We start from the raw sequence: 22,324 nt of genomic DNA on the forward strand, positions 1-22,324 counted from the left end.
ACAAGATACAAAAAGTCGAGCACTAACCTGGTTTGTGAACTTGCAGAGGAAATCTCTCCAATCTGTTTGAGAAGGTCTTCCCTACTCAACAGCAAGTTGCAAGTCAGCCTTGCACAAAGTGGTGGACTTTGTCCTATAACAAGTTTTTGATAATTTGAGAATCCATTAGTTGGAAGATCACTGTGGACCAGGCTTCAATCCAAGCAGACCTCAATGTAGCTCTACTGCTGTGGAGAAACTTTTAAATGCCAGCATGTAGACTCACCTGTCTCTTCCTACCTTCATCCTAAACCACTGATAGATGAAGGAGCTTTATATATGGTTTAAAACCCTCATTTTAAACCACTGACCTCATTAGGGCTGATTATAGTAGTACTCTGGACTTAGGTAGCCCTTTTAATAAAAGGATTTCAAAACATTTATTAACCACTATAATTAATTAATCTAATGAACCCCCAGGTTGGACTAGAGGCATATATTTGGTGGATTGTTTCTGGGTATCTGAAATTATGCCAGGCAAACAGTGTCTAAATTTGAGAAGAAGAAACAGATAATTAGCCTAAAAAAGAGAAATAAACAGGAAATACAACTCTCATTCCTGAGTTGTTTGTTTCTCTGAAATACTGAGCCTCCTGCTCTTTGTTCCTCATTCCATTGTCTCATAATTCCCATACCAATATGTCACATGATCTCAACAGGTGAACTTGGCTCCTTGCTGCAATGGTTCCTCTGACAAATAGTGGCTACTTACTCTGGGAAATCAATGCAAAACCAGGGAGTAAAAATATGGATGCTGGCCCCCATGTTTATTGCTGCTTTATTTACAATCAGAAAGACATGGGATCAACCCAAATGCCCAAAAGTAGATGACCGGATTAAAAAGATGTGGTACATATGCACAATGAAATATTACTCAGCAACTAAAAAAATAAACACATGACTTTTTGCAACAACATGGATGGAGCTGGAAGGGATCATGCTTAGTGAAATAAGCCAGAAAGAAAAGGAAAAATAGACGATGGTTTCACTCATAGCAAGAGTATAAAGGACCAGGGGAGAAAAGAATAATAATAATAATAATAATAATGAACAACTATATACCAGAGACATTTTATGGGGGTGGAGTGAGGAATGGGATCAAAAATAAGGGTTGTGGGGGAGAGCACTGGACTATGGTGATGGCACACAGGTGATTTGGTGATGGGAAGCTCACACGGATTACAAATGAAATGGAAAAAGTCACAAAATGATGTAAAAATAAACTATTATATTATTTAAAATGTTAAAAATAAAATAAATAAAATAAAATATGGATGCTGGTTTCTCAAACTACCAGAGGAATTGGGGTAAAAGGATTTGGCCAAGGATGTGCCTTCTGAAAGCATGAAGTATTTTTCTTCACACTATGTGCAAAGGAAGTGATAGGGGCATTGTGCAGTTCCAGAAACAAGGAATGGATGAGATGGTCTTGAAATATATAAAGCACACTTCCCAGAGGCAGAAAGAGTCTGAACAGCGTCCCTCTGTATCTGTCACTGCACATAATCCTTCCACACATCCCCCAAGTGAAGAGACATGTGAAGGATACTGAGTAGCAGATGGTGCATAGCATGGTGCTGAGTCAAACAGCTTTCCAGGCTACTTGGCAATGAAATAAACCACAACTCCTATGAGAATATGCTCTTCAGAGTTAATCTCTTCACTACCTCACTACATTCATTTTATCCCCCCTGTTTGTAGAACAGCCTGCCTTCTCAATGGCCTCTGGACTTCCGTTTTGGGGAAGAAGAGCAAGGTGGCCCTGAACCTATATGTGGTCTCTGCCTTCACTATCAGGAAAATGATTCACAATGGACTTGCTCTACCACCACCCATCAATCATCAATAAAGATTTATTTATTTATTTATTTATTTATTTATTTATTTTTTTTAAAGATTTATTTATTTGTGCATACAGAACTGGGGTACAGGCCAGAGGCTCAGGGGCGGTGAGAGGCTTCACCAGAGACAGAGTGGGGAGCAGAACAGGCAGATCTACGAAGTACACTGCTGAGGGGAGCAGCGGGCGGGTCAGGAGAGGTCTGGCACGCCATGTGGTCACCTCCGGGGCAGGCGGCAGGCGGGAATCGAACTCATGCGGAAGCGGCTTTAGATTCTCAGTGCTGTGCTTTAACCCACTGCGCCACCAGGGAGGGCCTTATTTGTTTATTTTTAAAAGTTTATTTATGCATACAGAACTGGGGTACAAGCCAGAGGTGAGGGCAGTGAAAAGGTTCACCAGAGACAGAGTTGGGAGCAAAACAGACAGGTCTACGAAGTACATTGCTGAGGGAAGCAGCAGGCAGGTCAGGAGAGGTCTGCTGACCCTTACTGGGGATCACACTCATGCTGAAGCAGCTGTACCTATTCTCATAGTGCTGTGCTTTAATCCATTGCACCACCAGGGAAGTCGCAGGGTGAACTCTCTAAAAGCGATTTTTCATGGTTCTGTCTGTTCCAAGGTAGCTCTTAGAAACACATGGGCTATCACCAGTGACAGTGACAATATCACATTGATGATGTGCTCATGGCCAGTCCCATGAAGAGTGTTGGGTCAGGTCACTTATGTGGAATTTCCAGGCTAAGTGTAATGAGAAAACTTAAGAAAGGGAGGAATGGAGAGAAAATGAAAAGTTAAGTGAAAGATTCAAGGTGAGGCTGAAACATCCCTAGATTCTCATAAAGAATGAAAAAAGAATAAGTATTAATGGTACTGTTGAACACGAAGCATACTGGATTCTGCTGCCTATTTTTAGAGTGTGGGTTTATGAGTTTTAGGTAGGAAGATCTTAATGTCCAAATTAAGTAGTTATTTTCAAATTAATATGATTATAAATTTATGTTCAAATTGTGAGAATACAAATGAATATTTGATACCCATTATATATGGTCACAAAGACATGATCTCACTGAATCCTCCAACAATCTTATGAAAGGTATTATCCCTAATTTTGGAGGCCAGGGATCTGTGGCTCAAAGGTGTCAAAGATGGAACATCATCATCCACAAGTAACTGCAACTTGAGTCCAGGTCTGTGAGATTCTAAAATTCATGCTCTTCTACTATGACCAAGGTACTAACACTGTGGACTAATGGCTCTGCAGAGTTATTTTGCAACAGATTCAAATCAATTGTTTTGCACACAAAACATTATCTACATTTTTTTTTAAGATTTATTTATTCGTACAGAAGTGGGGTACAGGCCAGAGATGCGGAGGTTGAGAGACTTCACCAGAGACAGAGTGGGGAGCAGAACAGGCAGATGGACGAAGTACACTGCTGAGGGGAGCAGCAGTCGGGTCAGGAGGGGTCTGCCGGGCCATGTGGTTACTTTCGGGGCAGGCGGGAATCGAACTCATGCGGAAGTGGCTTAAGCTTCTTTGTGCTGTGCTTTAACCCGCTGCGCCACCAGGGAGGGCCACATTATCTACATTTTGAATAAATAATTCCATCATAGATATTTACAGTCATTCAAGTATTTGTAGGTGCTATTATAGTTTAATTTGTATTGTTTTTAAAGATTTATTTATTTATGCATACAATAGGTGGAGTACAGGCCAGAGATGTGGGGGCTGAGATGATTCACCAGAGACAGAGTGGAGAGTAGAACAGACTTAACTCCTTGAAAAATCAGGAAGGCTCTAAATTTGTACTTTAAATACAAATTAATATGAGTCAGCTGAATCTACAATGGTTTTATCACTTTATGTCTTCTCCACCAATAATCATGATGGCCACATGTGTTGGGCTTGTACAGTAAGCCTGGCAGAATACTAACATGGGGTATGGCACAATTTTGTTGCATTTTAAGACCTCTTTTTTTTAATTAGCCTTTATTTATTTTCTTACATTGTTAGAGATAACGCTTATCTACTGACTTAATAGATGGCTAAGAGTGGATACTATGGTATGAGGATCTTAGTAACTTTTTAGCATTTAAAATTAATTTATTTAATGAGTCTCCATCTCTTTTTAGAATTGCTAAGAATGACTGGGTAAGTGAGTTGTAATGATGTTGCTAGGAGCATCTGAAGGAGATCTTGGTGTCTGCTATAATTGCCTGTCCCTCAGGTTTCTCAAAATAAAAATACAATGTTCTGTTTATAAACTATTTTCATATTGACTAGGATAATACCAAATGAGGTGTTATTTGCTTGCCTGCTTGTAAGTCTCAGGCATAGATACAGATTCCCCTGTCTGGCTGGTGAGTTGTGGCTTATACAAGCACTGCCAATGAAAGTGTTTAGCTTTGCACGTGTCAAAAGTAGTCTCAAAATTTCCAAAAAGTAATATAAATGACTGACAAATATGGTTAACTGAAAAATCAAGATTCTTTCTATAATATCTGCCAGGAAACTCCCAAATACCTGTTCTTTTTGCTCTTGCTCATAGTTTGGGCTTAGCTGGGCCCCATAGACTAAGGAATTATTTTACTCTGATAAATCACCTTCCACTCTGATGTGCAGGTCTGAGTCAAATAACTCAGGCTAGTAAAATATTACAAATATGTAAGTAGGAAAAAATAAAAAAAATAAGTGTGTGGAGTGTTAATTTATTCAATGGCAGGAATCCCTTCGCAATGTAAATATATTGCAAATCATCACTCTGTACATTTTATATTATAATTTTATTTGCCAATTACACCTCAATAAATGTATAAAGATCTCCTCTGTAGAAATCCACCACACCTTTATGGTGGAAAGAATGTGTGATCTGCATGTGTGAATGTTTAAGATAGAGCATCAGTTTCAGAAACATCTCTGCTCCCTCTTGGGAGGTAATTTCAGTGGAAAAGTTTAAGAAATACAGTACTGATTAGGAGAAGGAAATGAATGATGGTGCAAACTTGAAGCACTGTGCAAGCACAAGGAAGTAGATTTGGGTGGGAGCTTCTTGAGAGACGCCTCAAATCACACCACAGAAAGCTGCATTTGTGCTCCCAAGTTCACATCCTTGGGAGTGAAAGGAGCCCAGTCTTTAGGCCTCTTTGGTGTCTTCCCTCTGCATCCCCACTCACTTCCCATCCAACATGAACATGCTGTCAGAGAGACTGGGTTGCCTCAGCCATGTTGCCATTTGTGAATTCCAGCCACAGCTCTCCTTCCTTAGGAAAAACAGCCAAGGATACTTGCTATGGGCAACTCATTTAACCTCTCTGAGCCTTGGTTTGCCTCTTCTATAAAATGTTCATAATAGCTTGATAATGATGCCCTATGGCTTGAAGATAAAAATTAGTTATGCATGTGAAAGCATTATAAACTGCAATGCTTCATCAGATCCAGTTATTATGCTAGGTTGGACTCATATCTTTATAGTTTAGCTTCTTGTTGATTTATTTATTTGTTTGTTTATTTATCCATGTGGCTTCAGGAACAATAATAATGAGCTGACTTGTAAGTCAGGATATAACAAGTGAAGCTTCTCTTCAGTCAGCACAGACATATGGCAGGGCAAGCAAGGGCTATAACTGGAACTCTGCAGCCTGGTGGCATTACTGCTTACCAAGTTGTTTCATGTGCTAGATGCCCAGTCAGACCAACTCTGAGCATGGAGTACTGGAAGCGAGGGAAAGGCTTTGTTAACTGGAAAATGGCACCAACCAAGGTGATGGGAGCCTAAGCTGAAATCTACCACTCATATGAAGAAGTTTCAAGTTTTTGTTTTTGTTTTTTTAAAGATTTATTTATGCATACACAACAGGGGTACAGGCCAGAGGTGCGGGGGCGGTGAGAGGCTTCACCTGAGACAGGGTAGGGAGCAGAACAGCCAGATTGATGAAATACACTGCTGAGGGGAGCAGCGGGTTGGTCAGGAGGGGTCTGCCACATCATGGTCTCACCTCCAGGGATTGAACTCATGCGGAAGGGGCTTTAGCTTCTTAGTGCTGTGCTTTAACCCGCTGCGCCACCAGGGAGGGCCCCACACAAGTTTCAAGGTTTGTATAGGAGTGAGTACATGCTGGGGTCAGGAAAAGGACTTAACTGTTTTAACAAAATCTATACATTTCAGCTCTGGCTCATTCCATTAGTGACTCCCCTGCCGTTTCTATCCTGTTGATGACTGTAGGCTCCTGCTTTAAATCTCATGGTCCAACTTCCTCATGCTGGAAAAAGAGAAGTTTATGCAAGACAAATTTTTCTTTTAAGAAGATTGATTAGAGGGCCCTCCCTGGTGGCACAGCGGGTTAAAGCACAGCACTAAGAAGCTTAAGCCACTTCCACATGAGTTCGATCCCCGCCTGCTCCGTGGCAGACCTCCCCTGACCCGCCCCCTGCTCCCCTCACCCGCCCCCTGCTCCCCTCAGCAGTGTACTTCATTGATCTGCCAGTTCTGCTCCCTACTCTATCTCTGGGGAAACCTCACACTGCCCATGAGCCTCTGGCCTATACCCCAGTTCTGTATGCTCAAATAAATAAATCTTAAAAAAAAAGAAGATTGATTAGAGAGTGGTTAGTCACGAATGTTGCTGCTTGATTTTTACGAAGATTATATCAGTAGGACAATACCAGAAATAACTACACACATCCCAAATATCTCCTCATAATTCAGAAGCCTATTAGAATAAAGGGGCTTACAACCAATACATAGTAAAGGAACTTAGATAACCATTGCTGGTAGGGAGACAGAGAAAACCTTCCCGCAAACTTTCACTAAAAAGTTCAATTTAGGCCCTCCCTGGTGGCGCAGCAGGTTAAAGCACTGCACTGAGAATCTAAAGCCGCTTCCTCATGAGTTCGATTCCCACCTGTCCCGGAGGTGACCACATGGCGTGGCAGACCTCTCCTGACCCACCCGCTGCTCCCCTCAGCAGTGTACTTCGTTGATCTGCCTGTTCTGTTCGCCGCTCTGTCTCTGCCTCTCACCGCCCCTGAGCCTCTGGCCTGTACCTCAGTTCTGTATGCACAAATAAAATAAAATCTTAAAAAAAAAAAAAGTTCAATTTAACCTCAAGATAATTCAATGCCAGGCTTGAATAGTTAAGTGTCTTTCTTGTTTGTGTTTAAGCTACTATATAGTAGTAAAATGTTATACCTATCTGAAAAGAAAACACTTCCAATAATGGCATCCCTGGTCACCTTAAGCAACATTTCAGAAAAAAATATACACGAATGAAGAACAAGCTTGTGGAAAGGTGCTAAATATCTTCAGAGAGCAAGTAAGCCCAGATTGAACCCAAAATGAGATGGCAGTTCACATGCTGAAAAAAGGTGAAAATCAAAACTGATTAAATGCTGGTGGGAATATGAGGCAAATACAATCTCATTATTTTCTGGCTGGAATAGGAAATGGTATAATTGCTTTGTAGAAATGTATAATAGTTTGTATAATGTTAAACATGCATCTATCCTATGATCCAGGAATTCTATTCCTATATATTTATCCTAGAGAAATGAAAACAAAGATCTTCCAAAAGAAATGTACAAGAATGCTCTTAGTAATTTGATTCATAATAGCCCAACACTGGAACACTCCAAATATTAATTAGCCAAGAAATGAACTGGCAACTGTGGTGTAGTCATACACTAGAGTAGTACCCATTGTGAGAGAAATGATCAGAGAAGAACTTCCGTTAACCCAGGTTGGATCAGGTGCCTACCTCTGGATTGTTCACCTATTTCTAGGAAAAGATTTGTTTGAAAAGGGGACTTTTTGTGATTTGTAAAGGAGAAGTTTGAATTTTTTTTAATGTGCTGTAGATGTTCATGATACTGACGGTGGAGAAAAGAACTAGGACTAGCAATGGAGAGAAGAGCCAGGACAGTATCTGAGTCAAAGTCATTTGCTATGTTTTATACTAGGAGTGAAATATTTAAATGCGGGCCCTCCCTGGTGGCATAGCGGGTAAAAGCACAGCACTAAGAAGCTAAAGCCTCTTCAGCATGAGTTTGATCCCCACCCCAGAGGTGACCCACGTGGTGCCACAGACCTCTCCTGACCCGCCCACCACTCCCTCAGCAGTATACTCCGTCAGTCAGCCTGTTCTGCTCCCCACTCTGTCTCTGGTGAATCCACTCACTGCCCCTGCACCTCTGGCCTGTACCCCAGTTCTGTATGCATAAATAAATAACCTTAAAAAATAAAGTGTTAAAAAAAGAAAGAAGAAAAAAAGAAATATTTAAAGGCTGTAGAAGATTTAGGAACTGGAAGGGTAAAATGACCAGGTAAGTTTCAAGGCATAACTCAAAAGCACAGAGTAGAGATTGGCCTGAAGCCAGAGTGGGAACACCTCTTACATTATAATAGGAAAAAAAGAGAAAAAAAAGTCAGATAGCAATGCTCTTCAATTTATAGAGCTGATAGTAGAATTTGAGAGAGTTCTTTATTGGTTCCTTATTCCTCTGTGAAATAGGTAGTAATGGTTCATGTACCAAGAGTAAAAATTATGTGGAAAAGAAACTTATGAGAATGGAGAAAAGGTAGAAAAGCCACTCTAGAGAATTAGAGAAAGAACTGACAAGAGATCTGAAAAGAATTCTGGGATTCAGATACAGTTTAGGTGAAGTTGGAATCCAAAAATGTCCAGGAACACCAAAGTGATAGGCTTTGACTCAGCAAGTTAAGTACAGACAGGGAGAAAACAGTGTTGGAATGATCTAGGCCTAAATGTATGACATCCAAGTCAAAGTTTTGGGAGGTGAAACAACAGGACATCTTTCTGTACCTTGTCTCTGACTCCACCCACACACATGACAAACTGCAACGTGCACCTTTCTCCTCTCTGGCCCTTTCCTTCTCTTGATCACTTCTGCCTCCTGCAGTCTTTATTTCAAGGAGAACTGGAAACCATTATTTATCTCTCCTATTGACCTGAGTAACAAGAGCAAAGTCAAGAGGATTACTTGCAGGACAGTAGAGGGAGGGTGAGAGGATTAAATCAGGTGAGCAAGGTCTTGGGCTATACCACATCCCCACAGACAGTGGAGGAACATTTAGGTGTGGGTTAACCTAGGATAATGTGTGCAAAAGGGTTCTGATTGTTTTCTTTCTCATCAATAGTACAGGCAGAGGAAGCATGAGTTAGTAGCCTCACTTGCAGACTGTTTAATAATAAGTCTTCTTGTTTAACAAGAGAGATATGTTCTTGATACATTGTTGAGCTCTTTACTTAAGCAAATCATTAAATGATATTAATGAATGTTTCCTATTTTGTTTTAAGTGTGTATACACAGCTGTGGAAAAATAAGCTGAACTGCATCTTCAATGTAACAGGTGTTATAAAATTGTTCCTTGAAAGCACTGTTGTATATTTACCCTCTAAAACATGATGTGTGTTCTTCCTGGTGCTCCACACCTCCAGCAAGATTTGTTATCATCAGACTTTTTAACTGAGTGGGATAATCTCATTTCCATGATTGAGGTTGGAAGTCTTTTTATTTATATTCATTGGCCATTTCACTCTCACCTTCTCTGAACTATCTATTTATTCTCTTGATTGTTTTCCACTGGATCACTTGCCCTTTTTCTCATCTTGTCTTTTCAGCAATTTTCAAATATTCTACACATAATATGTATTTAGTTATCAGAGAGAAATGTTATTTTTAAATTACTTAGGATTTTAAAGAACATCATGTGTTCTCTAAAAAGTAGCCAAGTTTGATATTACAGGTGAGGACTACATAGAAGCCAGCTTCCCTTTAGGGCCTCAGGCCCCTGTGTTTTGTGGAAACTGCATCTTCCAGAATCGCAGCACCTTCAAAGATGACTAGGAAGATGGGATAGTCAGGGGTCACTTACAATTGTCTGCCCTTCTTTGGGTAAAATTGTAAGTTGAGGGGATGGGGTCTGAATTTTAGTTCTAAATAAGCACAGCACAAAAGAGGCCCAGAAAAATGTTGTCTTCCCCGTGGTCATACCAGTGGCAGGGAGTGGAGAAATGTCTCAAGAGTCATAGTTGTCAGCAGTCAGCACTCATGATGCCCCAGCTCCTGCATGTTACCTGAGAATGCTTCTCTGAAATCCTTTGTGGGAATTCTGGACAACTTTGCAGCCTGAGAACTAAGCAAGAAAAATGGGGAAATGGGTCCTGTAGGTCGTGACTCACTATGAACAGCAGAGAGCAGCATTGTACTACCTTTGCCGCTGAAGAGAGTCAGCTAAGGAAGGTGCCTACATCACTTCAAACCCTGAAGGTCACTCGACAGCAACTTTTTTTATATCATATTTATTTCAGCATGACTTACTTAATTTTTCCAGATTCTAGAACTCTCACTCAAACTCCCTTAGGGAGATATAACTGACAGGAAAAAAGATAGGAGAATGTGAGCTAGAGATGTATCTTTCTTTTGCTTCTCTATTGAGACACAGGCACAAACATTCTAATATGTTCAGTGCCAAATTATCTGTACATTTTCACTTTCATAATTACCAAACTCTTTGTAAAACTGGATTGAACCAGGATTGCAATGCATGCAATGTCTATTTAACATCTTATCTTATAGTGCTTTGGAATTTTAAATGGGCTTTTGAACAAAATAAAGATAGCTGAAATAAATCTCTCCCACTATACAAACAAGAAAAGAGATTGAGTGATTTACACAAGACATCTCGCTAATAAATGATGGAGATGAGACAACAATCCAAACAGTCAGACTCCAAGTTCATGGCCATTATTTCCTATAACTTACAAAACCAGATGACTTGCAAAACCAGATGATTTGCAACATCAATTATTTAATACTGAAATCCCAAGATTCAATAAGCTATTTTGTCATTTTCAGCAACCAGGCATTGATGGTCTTGCTCACCACCTGTCTGCGCAGAGATTCCTCTTCAAGGCCACCAGGCCCACCTTAATTTCAACAGTACCTGACCCTTGTCCAGTTTTCCAATATGCTCACTCTCAGACCCATTGGGAAAATATGCCTTTTTGAGTTCTAGTCAAATAATTTCTAGATAAGCACTGTCCAATAGAAATACATGAGCCATAAATTTGATTTAATATTTCTATGACTACACTGAAAAAGGTAGAAGAAAAAGGTGAGATGAATTTTAGCAGTATTTTTAATTAAGTCTAGGAGATCGAAAATAATGTTTCAATATTTAACGAATATAAAACTAAATCATTTTACCATTTTTCTTTTTACACTAAGGCTGTGTGTTTCAGTCCAAACAACCACATTTCAAGGACTCAGGAGCTACATCAGCTTGTGGCTGCTGTATCGGACATCACAGTTCTAAATGATGATGGTTAGCATGAGCCTTTGATGTTGTTAAGAAGCAGCCTAATATAGGAATGTTTATACCTATGTGGGAAACATTTTGGGGTGTTTCAAGTAACACTACACCAGATCATGTCAACTGCATGCTCTCTTGGAGTATTTTTAGTGCTGAAGTCTTGGTATTCAGATATTGCTCTGTCCTTAACTGACCACGTGATTTCCCCCAACTAACTTAACCTCCCTGGTTAACTAACTTCATTAGAATAATAGTACCATTTAAAGTGTTTTCATGAGAAATTAAATTTCTCTATGTAAAGAAATTCTGATAGCAGAAGCATGTCTTGGATGCTACTTGGATTTAGGCTTGAGACTTCAGAGCACTGAGAGATTAATTTCTATTGATTTAAGTCACCTAATTTGTGGTGATTTCTTACAGAAGCCTAAGAAACTAATATACCACAGAATTTCAATTGTTTTTCTGAGTGGGAGAGTATCTGTTGATTCATATTCTATTTTATTCATTCTTTTGTTTGCTTGTTTTCACATTATTATTGGGGATCCCAGGAGAGGAGGCTCCTCTCTGCCAGTATAAGCACCTCAGTTTCTTCAGCCTCCCCAGGATGCAACCCTGAGAGTCCTGGTGTGGCTGAGCACATAAGGCATGTTCCCATCATCCTGGAGGGGCACAGTTGCAGGCTGTGACCTAGTTGATGTAAGAGTTGAGGGTGAGGCAGAATCATAGCGAGGCCCCCTGATGGTGAAGCACCTGCTAGCACTGCTCCTTGGCCCAGGTGTCCTGAGGAAGGTGGCCAGGCTTGTGTCCATTGTGGTCTCAGCAGCGGTGGCAGCAGCCTTTTATTCATCTTTTTTTTTTTAGATTTATTTCATTTTATTATGCACCGAAGAACTGGGGTAGAGGCCAGAGATACAGGGGGAGATAGAGTAGGGGGAGTAAAGCAGAACAGACACACTGAAATACATTGCTGAGGGGAGCGGTGGGAAGGACAGGAGAGATCTTCTGTGCCATGTGGGTCAGGTCCCTGGCCGGGGATGGAGCTCATCTCACAGTGTCTGGTGGTTGCTCGATAGTGCTAAGACTTGAAACTCTGCACCACCAGGGAAACCCCTCATTCATCTTCTTCATCTCCAGAACTAGGCATAATACTTGACATTTCATAGGATTGTGAGCTGGAAGTAAAATGAAAAGGCATATGGGGACAACCAAGTGTGACAGATACATCATTCTACTGCTAGATCTCCAAAAACTACATGAACCAAAGAAGACAAGTTAGGAAATTCTATAGATGATTGCCCTAGAGAGCATTCCTTGAAACTCAGACTGGGGAGTTTTGATGTTGACACAAAATATAGTGTAAAAACAGAACAAGAAAGACCCATAGACAATAGGCAATAAGCAACAGAAGCCTTGAGGCAGGAGAAGATATGAATGAACAGATAGGGAGCCAGTACAGAAAGATCTTATGATTATTAGAAATGATAGCTGTGGGCCCTCCCTGGTGGTGCAATGGGCTAAAACAGCCCTATGAAGCTCTGCACAATCACTGCAGTACAAGTTTGATTCCCACCTAGGGAGGTGATCACATGGCACAGAAGACCACTCCTGTCCTTCCTGCTGCTCTCCTCAGCAGTGTGTTTCAGTAGATCTGCCTGTTCTGCTCCCCACTCTGTCTCTGGTGAATCCACTCACCCCTGGCATCTCTGACTTGTACCTTGGTTCTTGAATGCATAAATAAATAAATCTTAAAAAAAATGCTAGTTGTCAATATGGGTTTGGAGAGCTCTTCAATCTCAAGAATAGACTATCATGAGCTGTTCCTGGACAACTACAGGATTGTGGTCTCCTGCAAAGTATTCTAGTCCTTGATGCCATCTACTTAACCTGAGAAAAGTTCATTGTTTCAAGCATTTGACCACAGCATTTTTTCACTGTATCACTAATTAACTACAAGACAAGTTGCCATAAAGAGGAAATAACAGGTTAATAGTTTGATCTGACAGTTTGATAACCACTGACAAAGTACTCCCATTTTTATGTTATATAAATCTTGCCTAGCCTATATAATAAATGGTCTATATAATATTAAGTAGACATGACAGTCTTAAAATAGTGGATAACAACAACTTTTGTAATCGAAGTTTACAAAACTATGGCAAGTGTAAAAGACAGCTAGTCATTCACAAGTCTTTAAAACCATTAATTATTACTCCATAGTTAATTTAGGTATAAAACCTTTTTCTCTAATGTCTTTTTTTTTTAAAAGATTTATTTATTCATACAGAACTGGGGTACAGGCCAGAGATGCGGAGGGTGAGAGGATTCACCAGGAACAGAGTGGGGAGCAGAACAGGAAGATCGACGAAGTATACTGCTGAGGGGAGCAGTGGGCGGGTCAGGAGAGGTCTGCCTCGCCATGTGGATCTCCTCCGGGGCAGGCAGGCAGGGATCGAACTCATGCGGAATTGGCTTAAGCTTCTTAGTGCAGTGCTTTAACCGCTGCGCCACCAGGGAGGGCCCTCTAATGTCTTTTTTATCAAATTAATCATAAATTGAAGTTGGAGGCAAAAATGGTAAGATCCTAGGGGACCTCCCTGATGTCATGGGAATTAAAGTCTCAGGACTATCAAGCTATTGCCAACCACTGTGGTATGAGCTTGATCTCTAGTCAGGGAAGTAACCTATATGGTGCAACAGACCTCTCCTGTCTAGCCCACTGCTCCACTCAGCAGTGTATTTCAATACATCTGCCTGTTCTACTGTCCACTGTCTCTAGTGAATCATCTCACCTACCCTGCCCCTCCTTCAACTCTGGTCTATACCCCAGTTCTTTTATGCAAAAGTAATAAATAAAATTTTTTCAGTGTTTTAACTGAAATGTTGTCAACATTGTATTTTTACTCTGTTGAGCTCAGAAAGGCATATCATAGTATCAGCTCTTAAGAGAGTTCCATCCTATGCTGTGAGAGTTCTATACTGCTATCCATGTTGCTACAGCAAGACTTTAGAAAAGTTATCAACTATTTCTGCTCCTAGGATGTTTTAAATGAGATGTCCCCATTTTCATGAAATAGGCAGCTCTTGACTCCAGACCACAGAAACTGTGTCTTTTGAAGGATTAGATTGCATAATTCCAGAGTCCTGGAAGTCTGTGGTTTGAGGCAGATAAATGAATGAGTAATGAAGTCATGTACCAATGATTAAAGTGGGTGGGAGGAAGAGAATGGTGAAGGCTGTCTTTGATCTGAGGAACAATAAAAGGGTTTCCTTTCAGGACTCATGGGTTGCTCATCCCAGAAGCATTTTCCTCTTCCCCAAGAAAATGAAACTGCAGCAAGTATGATACTAATTATTGGACGGAAACCAGGACATCTTCCCAAAAAACATCTTTCCCAAAGGCAAGACAGACTTTTGGCTCTTATTCCACCTGAGATCTTTCATTTCTTCTCAGAACTTGGACATAAAATCAAACTAGAGTGAGCAAGAACAACTGTATTTTTCTATATTGATTTTTTTCTCTACACTTTTACAAACCCAAATTAGCACTTTTGTTTTCTGCCCAGCAATGATGTATACGTGACAGCATTCAACCCAAGGTAAGAAAACTTTGTCTGGGATCCATGTGCTACAAGCCTGAGGAACCCATATTGGTCTCATTAAAATGAAGATATAAGATTATTCTATTTCCTCCAAGAATCCAGGTCTGGTCTCCTCAGACAGGGCTCTTCATATGTCATCACACGCAATCCTGACCTCTTGTTACCACGGGGTTAATAGAATGCACACCTATGTTTTATACATTTTAATACTTACTATTATAATTTATTGAGCTCTTTTTATGAGTCAGGGACTGTGACCAGCACTTCATACACATTATTTCATTTAATTCTCATTCTAAACATGAGGAAATCAAAGCAGAGAGATGAAGTAAAATAGACTAGGTTAATTAAAAATTGCGAGCTGGTCTGGAAACTGCCTCTGGTCAGGAAACTACCTCACCTTTGTCTTAACAAGCTGGGGAGTTGTTTGCTTTGAAGCTGCATCCATCCTTCTTTGAATCACAACTGGTAGAAGCGAGTGCATCACATCCTGCCTCAAACAGATGGACCTCATCCCAGCTGGCAGGAGCTGTTTGAACTTGATCCTAACTACCTGGCAAAGCCCCATGTAGGCTCCATACCTTGACATAAGTACAATATACCCTGACAAACGTTGCAGCTTTGCACTAACTGCCTGCCATACCCTGAAAGGAAGGGGTGGCCATGGGCTCCACATGCACCGACCAAGAGGTGACCTGGTTCTCATCAGCAGGCTAGGGTGGAAACGCAAGGTGATAATGAGATATGCCACCTATGTAGGAACGTGTGGCCCTTCTACAGTGTTCTAGTATAACCCCATCTAGAACATATTCTCATATCACTCCTCTCTGCTCCTCCTCTACAGGCAGGCATCTTTTAGTATTTCCCTTAGAGAGCCAACTTGGGAACTTTTTCTATCCAGCACTGTTTCCCCTTGCATTCAAACATAAGTGTTTTTGGTTGTTGTTTAGTTTTATTTATTTATTTATTTATGCATACAAGAGCTGGTGTGTAGGCCAGAGGTGTGTGGAGTGGGGGGTTTGTGTGAGAATATTCACCAGAGACAAACTGAACAGGAAGATCTATTAAAATACACTGCTGAAGGGAGCAGCGGGTGAGACAGGAGAGGTCTGTTGCACCATGTGGGTTGTCTGAGGCCAACTTAGAAGTTTTGAACCTTAACCCCTTGCACCACCAGGAGGCCCTCAAACACAAGTTTAATAAGCCTTGTCTTGATGCCATCTGTCTTGCCTTCCCCTGAGGTCTGTAACAGAAGTTCATTTATAGGAGCAATATAGGGAAACCTAACAAAGGATCAGAAGAAATACAAAAGTTGCAGACTGACCATGGAACTGAGTCATAAAGTAGGGGAGAGGGGGAGAGAGGGGTCAAAACAGGGAAGGGAAGAGCACAGGGGATGGTGGTGACAGTTCACAGTTGCTATGGTGGTGGGAGAGTTATGGGGACGACATCTGAGGGGAGAAATGAAATAGGGTACAAAATGAACAATGATGTAAGAAAATAAAAAAATTAATAAAAATAAATAAAATTAAAAAGAAGTAACTTCCAAAAGGTCATATTTTAACTCATGTCTCTCTTATTCCTTTGAGGGAAATTGCCTTTGTTAAATTTACCTCCAATATCCTCAATAAATGTACCTCTAGCTAAATGGAATATGCAATAGATAAACTACCTAGCAGAGTAATGCAGCCAAAGTAGGTTAAAAATACCACCACTGGGGCCCTCCCTGGTGGCGCAGTGGGTTAAAGCACTGCACTAAGAAGTTAAAGCCACTTCCACATGAGTTCGATTCCCACCTGCCCCGGAGGCGACCACATGGCGCGGCAGACCTCTCCTGACCCGCCCGCTGCTCCCCTCAGCAGTGTACTTCGTCGATCTGCCTGTTCTGCTCCCTACTCTGTCTCTGGTGAAGTCTCTCACCCTCCGCATCTCTGGCCTGTACCCCAGTTCTGTATGAATAAATAAATAAATAAATAAATAAATAAATAAATAAATAAATAAATAAAATACCACCACCTAGAAGCACTATAATTATATTAAAAGAAATTTAAGGGCCCTCCCTTCCTGGTGGTGCACTAGGTTAAAGCACAACAATGCCATGCTATCTGCAACCACTGCAGCATAAGTTTGATCTCTGGCCAGGGAGGTGACCCACATGGCACAGCAGATCTCTTTTGTCTCACTTGCTATTCCCCACAGCAGTGTATTTCAGTACATCTGCCAGTTTGGTTCCCCACTCTGTCTCTGGTGAATGCTCTCATACCCCACACATCTGTTCTGAACCCCAGTTCCTGTATGCATAAGTAAATAAATCTTAAAAAAAAAAAGAAAAGAAAAGAAATTTAAAACTGGTGGGAAGTTCAGAGCATCGACCAGTTCAACTCCTTACTTTATAGGAAACTGAGACATGAAAAAGTTAAATTACTAAGCACTTTTACATAATAAGTAGAAGCAGTCAATATTCCAAATCCCTGGAAGTGTATTGTGACCATTCACCTTTTTCTCTTAAGACAAAATACATCTCTTTCCCCTCCCTAGCCCCAGGGGAAAGCACTCAGTGCCAATGGGAAGGGAACCTTGGCACTAAGAATCATTCCTGCTTTGCTACTCATAAGCAGAGTGGCACTATGTGTTAGTCATTGAGCTTTCTGTGCCTGATTTCTCCTTTGTAAAATGGGAATAACAAGATCTTACCAATCTCACGGAGCTTTTATGGAAACAAAGTCAAATAATGGATATGAAGAAGTTGAGAAATATCATTGGATGCACGGCATAAGTGTTTATTATCAACAAATGAATTAAGGAACACTCTCCTTGTTAGGATAAGGATTTGGCTGATGTAACAGAAACCCCAAATAAGAGTGATTCAACAAAATAGCAGTTTTCACTCTCACAAATCATTTTTAATGGTATTATTTTTTTATTGAGGTAATATATTTCTATACCACTGTGCATGATTCAGAGGTGTAGGTTGACACTTCTTCAGGTGTAAGTTACCACACCACACCTACCATCAAGACACCCATAATCCACTACCACAGTTTACTAGGAATGCCACAGATACAGGTTTCATGGACTCCACCCCCACCCCAGATACTGGAACTACAAATCCCACCAATACCAAAGAGAAGCAGGCTAGGACGTGAGGGTGGAGCTGAGCAACCAGGTTGGGATAGAAACTGGACATGTGGGCTCCGCTGTCTGTTGGCCTGGTGGTTCATGTGGCCTCTCTCTCTTTCTTTCTTGCTCTCCCTCTCCTTTGGTTTCGTGGTCAGAGGCTGGTTGTTTGGCTCTTGATGAGCTTTCAGTGTGCTATTGGGGTTCCAAGTCAGCAGAACTTGTAGGACGCTGTAATTAAGCTGCATCTCTCTCTCTTTTTATCTCTCTCTCTTCCCCTGGGTTGTTCCTTTTCCTTTGCCTTTGTAAATAAACCCACTATTGACCCTTTCTGTGTGTGTCTGCAGTACAATTGAATCTAAAGCGCACGGATGAGGACCCACAGGCAAGCAATCCAGTTCACACTGGGGTGCCCCGTAACAGTTACACTCCCAGCTTGACTCCCCGCCCCCACCCTCTCCCTCTGGTAGCCTCAACTTACAGAGGACCTTTAAGTTTGTTTTGGCGTAGTTTTGTCTGAAATGTGCTTTGTTTCTTTATTGTCCACATATAAATGAAATCATCCAATATTAGTCATTGATTCTGTATTTTCCTTTTATCATACTGCTCAGCTCTCCCCAGGTGTGGCCCTTTGGCTACCTCATGGTCCAGGTTGAATCATCTCCACAAGGTTCACAGTCCAACTAAATGGGTGAGGTTGTTATTGTGCAAATTCAGATGTTAATTTAGAATTTAGAATTTGTTATTGTGAGAGAAAAGGAAAATAGATATTGGCAAGGAGTCAACTTAGAATCTCTACTACAACAAAGTGTAATAGATACTGTAGTTGACAATCAACTAATCAAACTTGACTTTTAAAAAGTTTAATGTACACTGGAAGAAACATCCTTCTATGCATCAAAATATAAACAGAGAAATATGCCTTAGCTCTAATAAAATAGTTTCAAATACTAAATATTTGATATCACAATCTCACCCAAATCACCTCTTAGATTTACTTTCTTCTTACTCCAGCAAACCTAACTATGGTAGTCTAATATTAGGATGTAGGCTGGAGGCACAGGGGTAAAAGAATTCACCACAGTGGAGAACAGAAAAGGCAGATTTATAGACTATCCTGACAAACAGCAGGGGATGAGATGGGAGAGCTCATCTGTGAGGGAAGAAAGGTTTGGGGGTCTCCTTTATAACTTCTTTTCATGGCCTTTTCATGACTGGGGGAGTCTCTGCTGGTTGCTATCTGCTGGCCATCAGGTTTCAGTAGACTTCTCACATAGGTGATATCAGGCCTGGTTCTGTTTGGTCTGTTACCGAATTCGCCTGAATTCTCCATAGCTCTCTATTGGTAATGTGGACCAGTGGCCAATTCTCATGGCAACTCTGTGGGTTTCATTTTATCTAATTTTTTGTCACCCAGCAATGTTTAGCTGGGAAGAGTACAGAGACTCAAGTTTTAACTCTACCAAATGATACCCTAACACTGACTTGTAACCTTTAGAGCCAGTAGGCTTTTGAACAAATGCTTACCTTCTTTGAATGCCCCTTAGTCAACTCACTTGCAGATTCCTAGTCCTCCCTAAAAACCCAGCTTTTGTGCTGACCTCAAAGTGAAGCCATTCATGGACTTTTCTTCTTCCCTATTTCTGCAGCTAATGTTAAGTGACATTTTTCTGGATAAATCAAAGTGGTTGGAGAACACTGGCTCAGCTTGCCATTCTTCCCAGTCAGGGAACCAAACTTTATTACCAGGAATGTTACTGAACGCCAGCCTCAGTTTCCCTCAGCCAATAAAAGGAAACAGAGTTTGAGAAAAGGGAAGTGGTTTAATTTGCCAGCAAATGAGGGGGGCAGCAGATTCATGTCTGAAAGACTACTGTCCTGCTCTTTGGCAGGGTGCAGGGTTATTTATACAAAGGGAAACAAAAGGGGCCATGGGTAAGGGCCTGCAAAGGGGAGGGTGTAGGGGTCAGCACAGAGACAGTGGCAGGTGGGCACCAGTCTGTTTCCTCAACAACTGCTGTTTAACTCCCTTTTCCCCAGAGGGTAAGACAAACCTGTCAAAGAAGGGAAGAGGAATTGCAAGGAATAAGGAAAAGGCAGCTATTTGCTGATGGTTATCTGAGAGACCAATTCAGTCATAAAGAAGACAAACCTGTCCAACAAGGGGGAAAGACAAACTTGTTAATGCTTACCTAAGCGACCAGTTATTTGTAACTGTATCAGCAATACTAAAATCTCATCGGGTCAGAACCTCTCTTTGTGGTTCTGGATCTGGCCACCCACCGTTACAAACACAAACAATAAGGCTTTGGTGCAGGGTTAAAAGATTTATTCTAACTAACACAATAGAGGGAGAAAGAAGTGTTCGCAGTAAAGGAGAGTTAGAAGGCCCAGTAACAGAAACAGAAAAATTAGGGGAATGAACTAGGTTGGTGGGCCCTCACCCACATGCTTACAATAACTCAAACAGATACATGGAGAGAAACAACACCAGGGTTTATTTACAGGGAGGCACAAATTTGGAGAGTTAAGAGAGAGATAATATAAGATGGCAACATGACCGATGCCTACCCCAGGAAGTGTCGATAATGCCGACTCCAAACCAAAAGCTGCACGTAGAAGATGGTGGCTGGGCCTCCAATGAGAGCCTGGAACCAGACAAAGGGTGGCCCGCTGATCAAAAACAGTGAGCCAGAGCCCAAATGAGGTGGCCGCCAGTTGGCCATAAACAGATGCTGGTCAGAGGTGAGAGCTGATTAGAGAGACACTGGCCTGATGGAAGGACGTGATAGGGTCTAGGGAGGTGGAGGAGGTTGGGTAAGACGCTATGTGTGGTGTAGTAGGAAATCTGCATACACATATTGTTTCTGGTCTGTTGCTCTGAGTTAATTTTCCAGCTCACTGCCACATTTGGAGGAGCGCAAGGAGCTTGTGTTATCTGAAGATCAGTGCGTTCACTGGGACGACCTGAGACCAGATGTTCAAAAGAGTGATAAGGAGCTCTGGGACTGGACATCATAAGCTCTTGGCAGCAGTGCAGGCCTCTTACTGATGAACAGTCTTTCAACTCACTATAAAAAGGCAGCTGTAGGGTTCAGACTATGCACAGGCATAGCCCCAATGTCCTGTGTAGTGTCCATACGTAAGGCAATCCTGGTGGGTGCAGTATGAGCCAACAGGAGGTCATGCTGGCGTCCCCAAGGAACCAGGGGATGCAGGGCTTGTCTGCATGGTGCCACTCCAACAAGTGGGCTGCCATAATATACAAGCAGCTCATGCTTTTTCTGCTGAGCAAACTAAATGCCATCTTTGTGCCATCATGGGGGTGAGCTGCCATTTTGCTACAGCCAGCTAGTGCTTAGCCTATTAAGTGTTAATATAATGTAGTTGATAGGATGGGACAGTGATTAGTTTTATAGATTATATCTCCTAGCATGAAATGAAGTACTGGTATAATTATGGCCAGCTCCAACACTGCAAGCCTTCCCCATGGCCTGGCTTTATTAATGATGTAAGTGCCCCAAACATGAGGATAATCAGCTGATCTGCAGGAGGTTTGGTGTAGGAGAAGATTCAGGAAAGGAAAGGAGGAGATAAACTAAATGATAGAGACTGTCCTAGGTTGACATAATGCTGCAAAGTTAGCAAATGGTTCCTGTGGAACTGCCCCAGCAAATGAGTTTAGCTACTGTCTTATCCTTTTACTCATCAAAATTTTTAAATAAAACTTCAAACTATGATTTTTATCAAAGAAAGCAATGATAAGTTTGCCAGATAAAATGCCAGAGGTCCAGTTTAAACTTGAATCTCAGATAAACAAATATGTATGTGTATATATTTTAATGCACATTATATATTATATAAAACTGTATATATTTAATATATATATATGCTTTTCTAATAATATAATAGTTTATTTTTACACTTCACATCATTTTGTGCATTTTTTCATCTCAGTTGTTATCCCCATGGGCTTCCCATCACCAAATCACCCTGTGCCATCACCACAGTCCAGTGCATTTCCCTCCCCCACTGTTTTTGATCCCATTCTTCGCTCCACCCCCATAAAATGTCTCTGGTATATAGTTTTTCATTATTGTTTTCTCACCTGGTCCATTATACTCCTGCTATGATATATAATATATGCTTTTATATGTATAAATTTTAATGTAAGTTTGTTCCAAATATTGTTTAGGACTTTTTATCTATGAGATTTATTTATTTATGCATACAGAACTGGGGTACAGGCCAGAAGTGCAGGGACAGATTCACCAGAGGCAGAGTGGGGAGCAGAACAAGCAGATTGATGAAGACCACTGCTGAGGGGAACAGGGGGTGGGTCAGGGGCGGTCTGCCATGCCATGTGGGCCACCTTCCTGGCCGGGGTTGGAACT

This window comes from Condylura cristata, unplaced genomic scaffold (assembly GCF_000260355.1).
Source record: "Condylura cristata isolate star-nosed mole 26May11 unplaced genomic scaffold, ConCri1.0 scaffold00020, whole genome shotgun sequence".
NCBI classification, from domain to species: domain Eukaryota; kingdom Metazoa; phylum Chordata; class Mammalia; order Eulipotyphla; family Talpidae; genus Condylura; species Condylura cristata.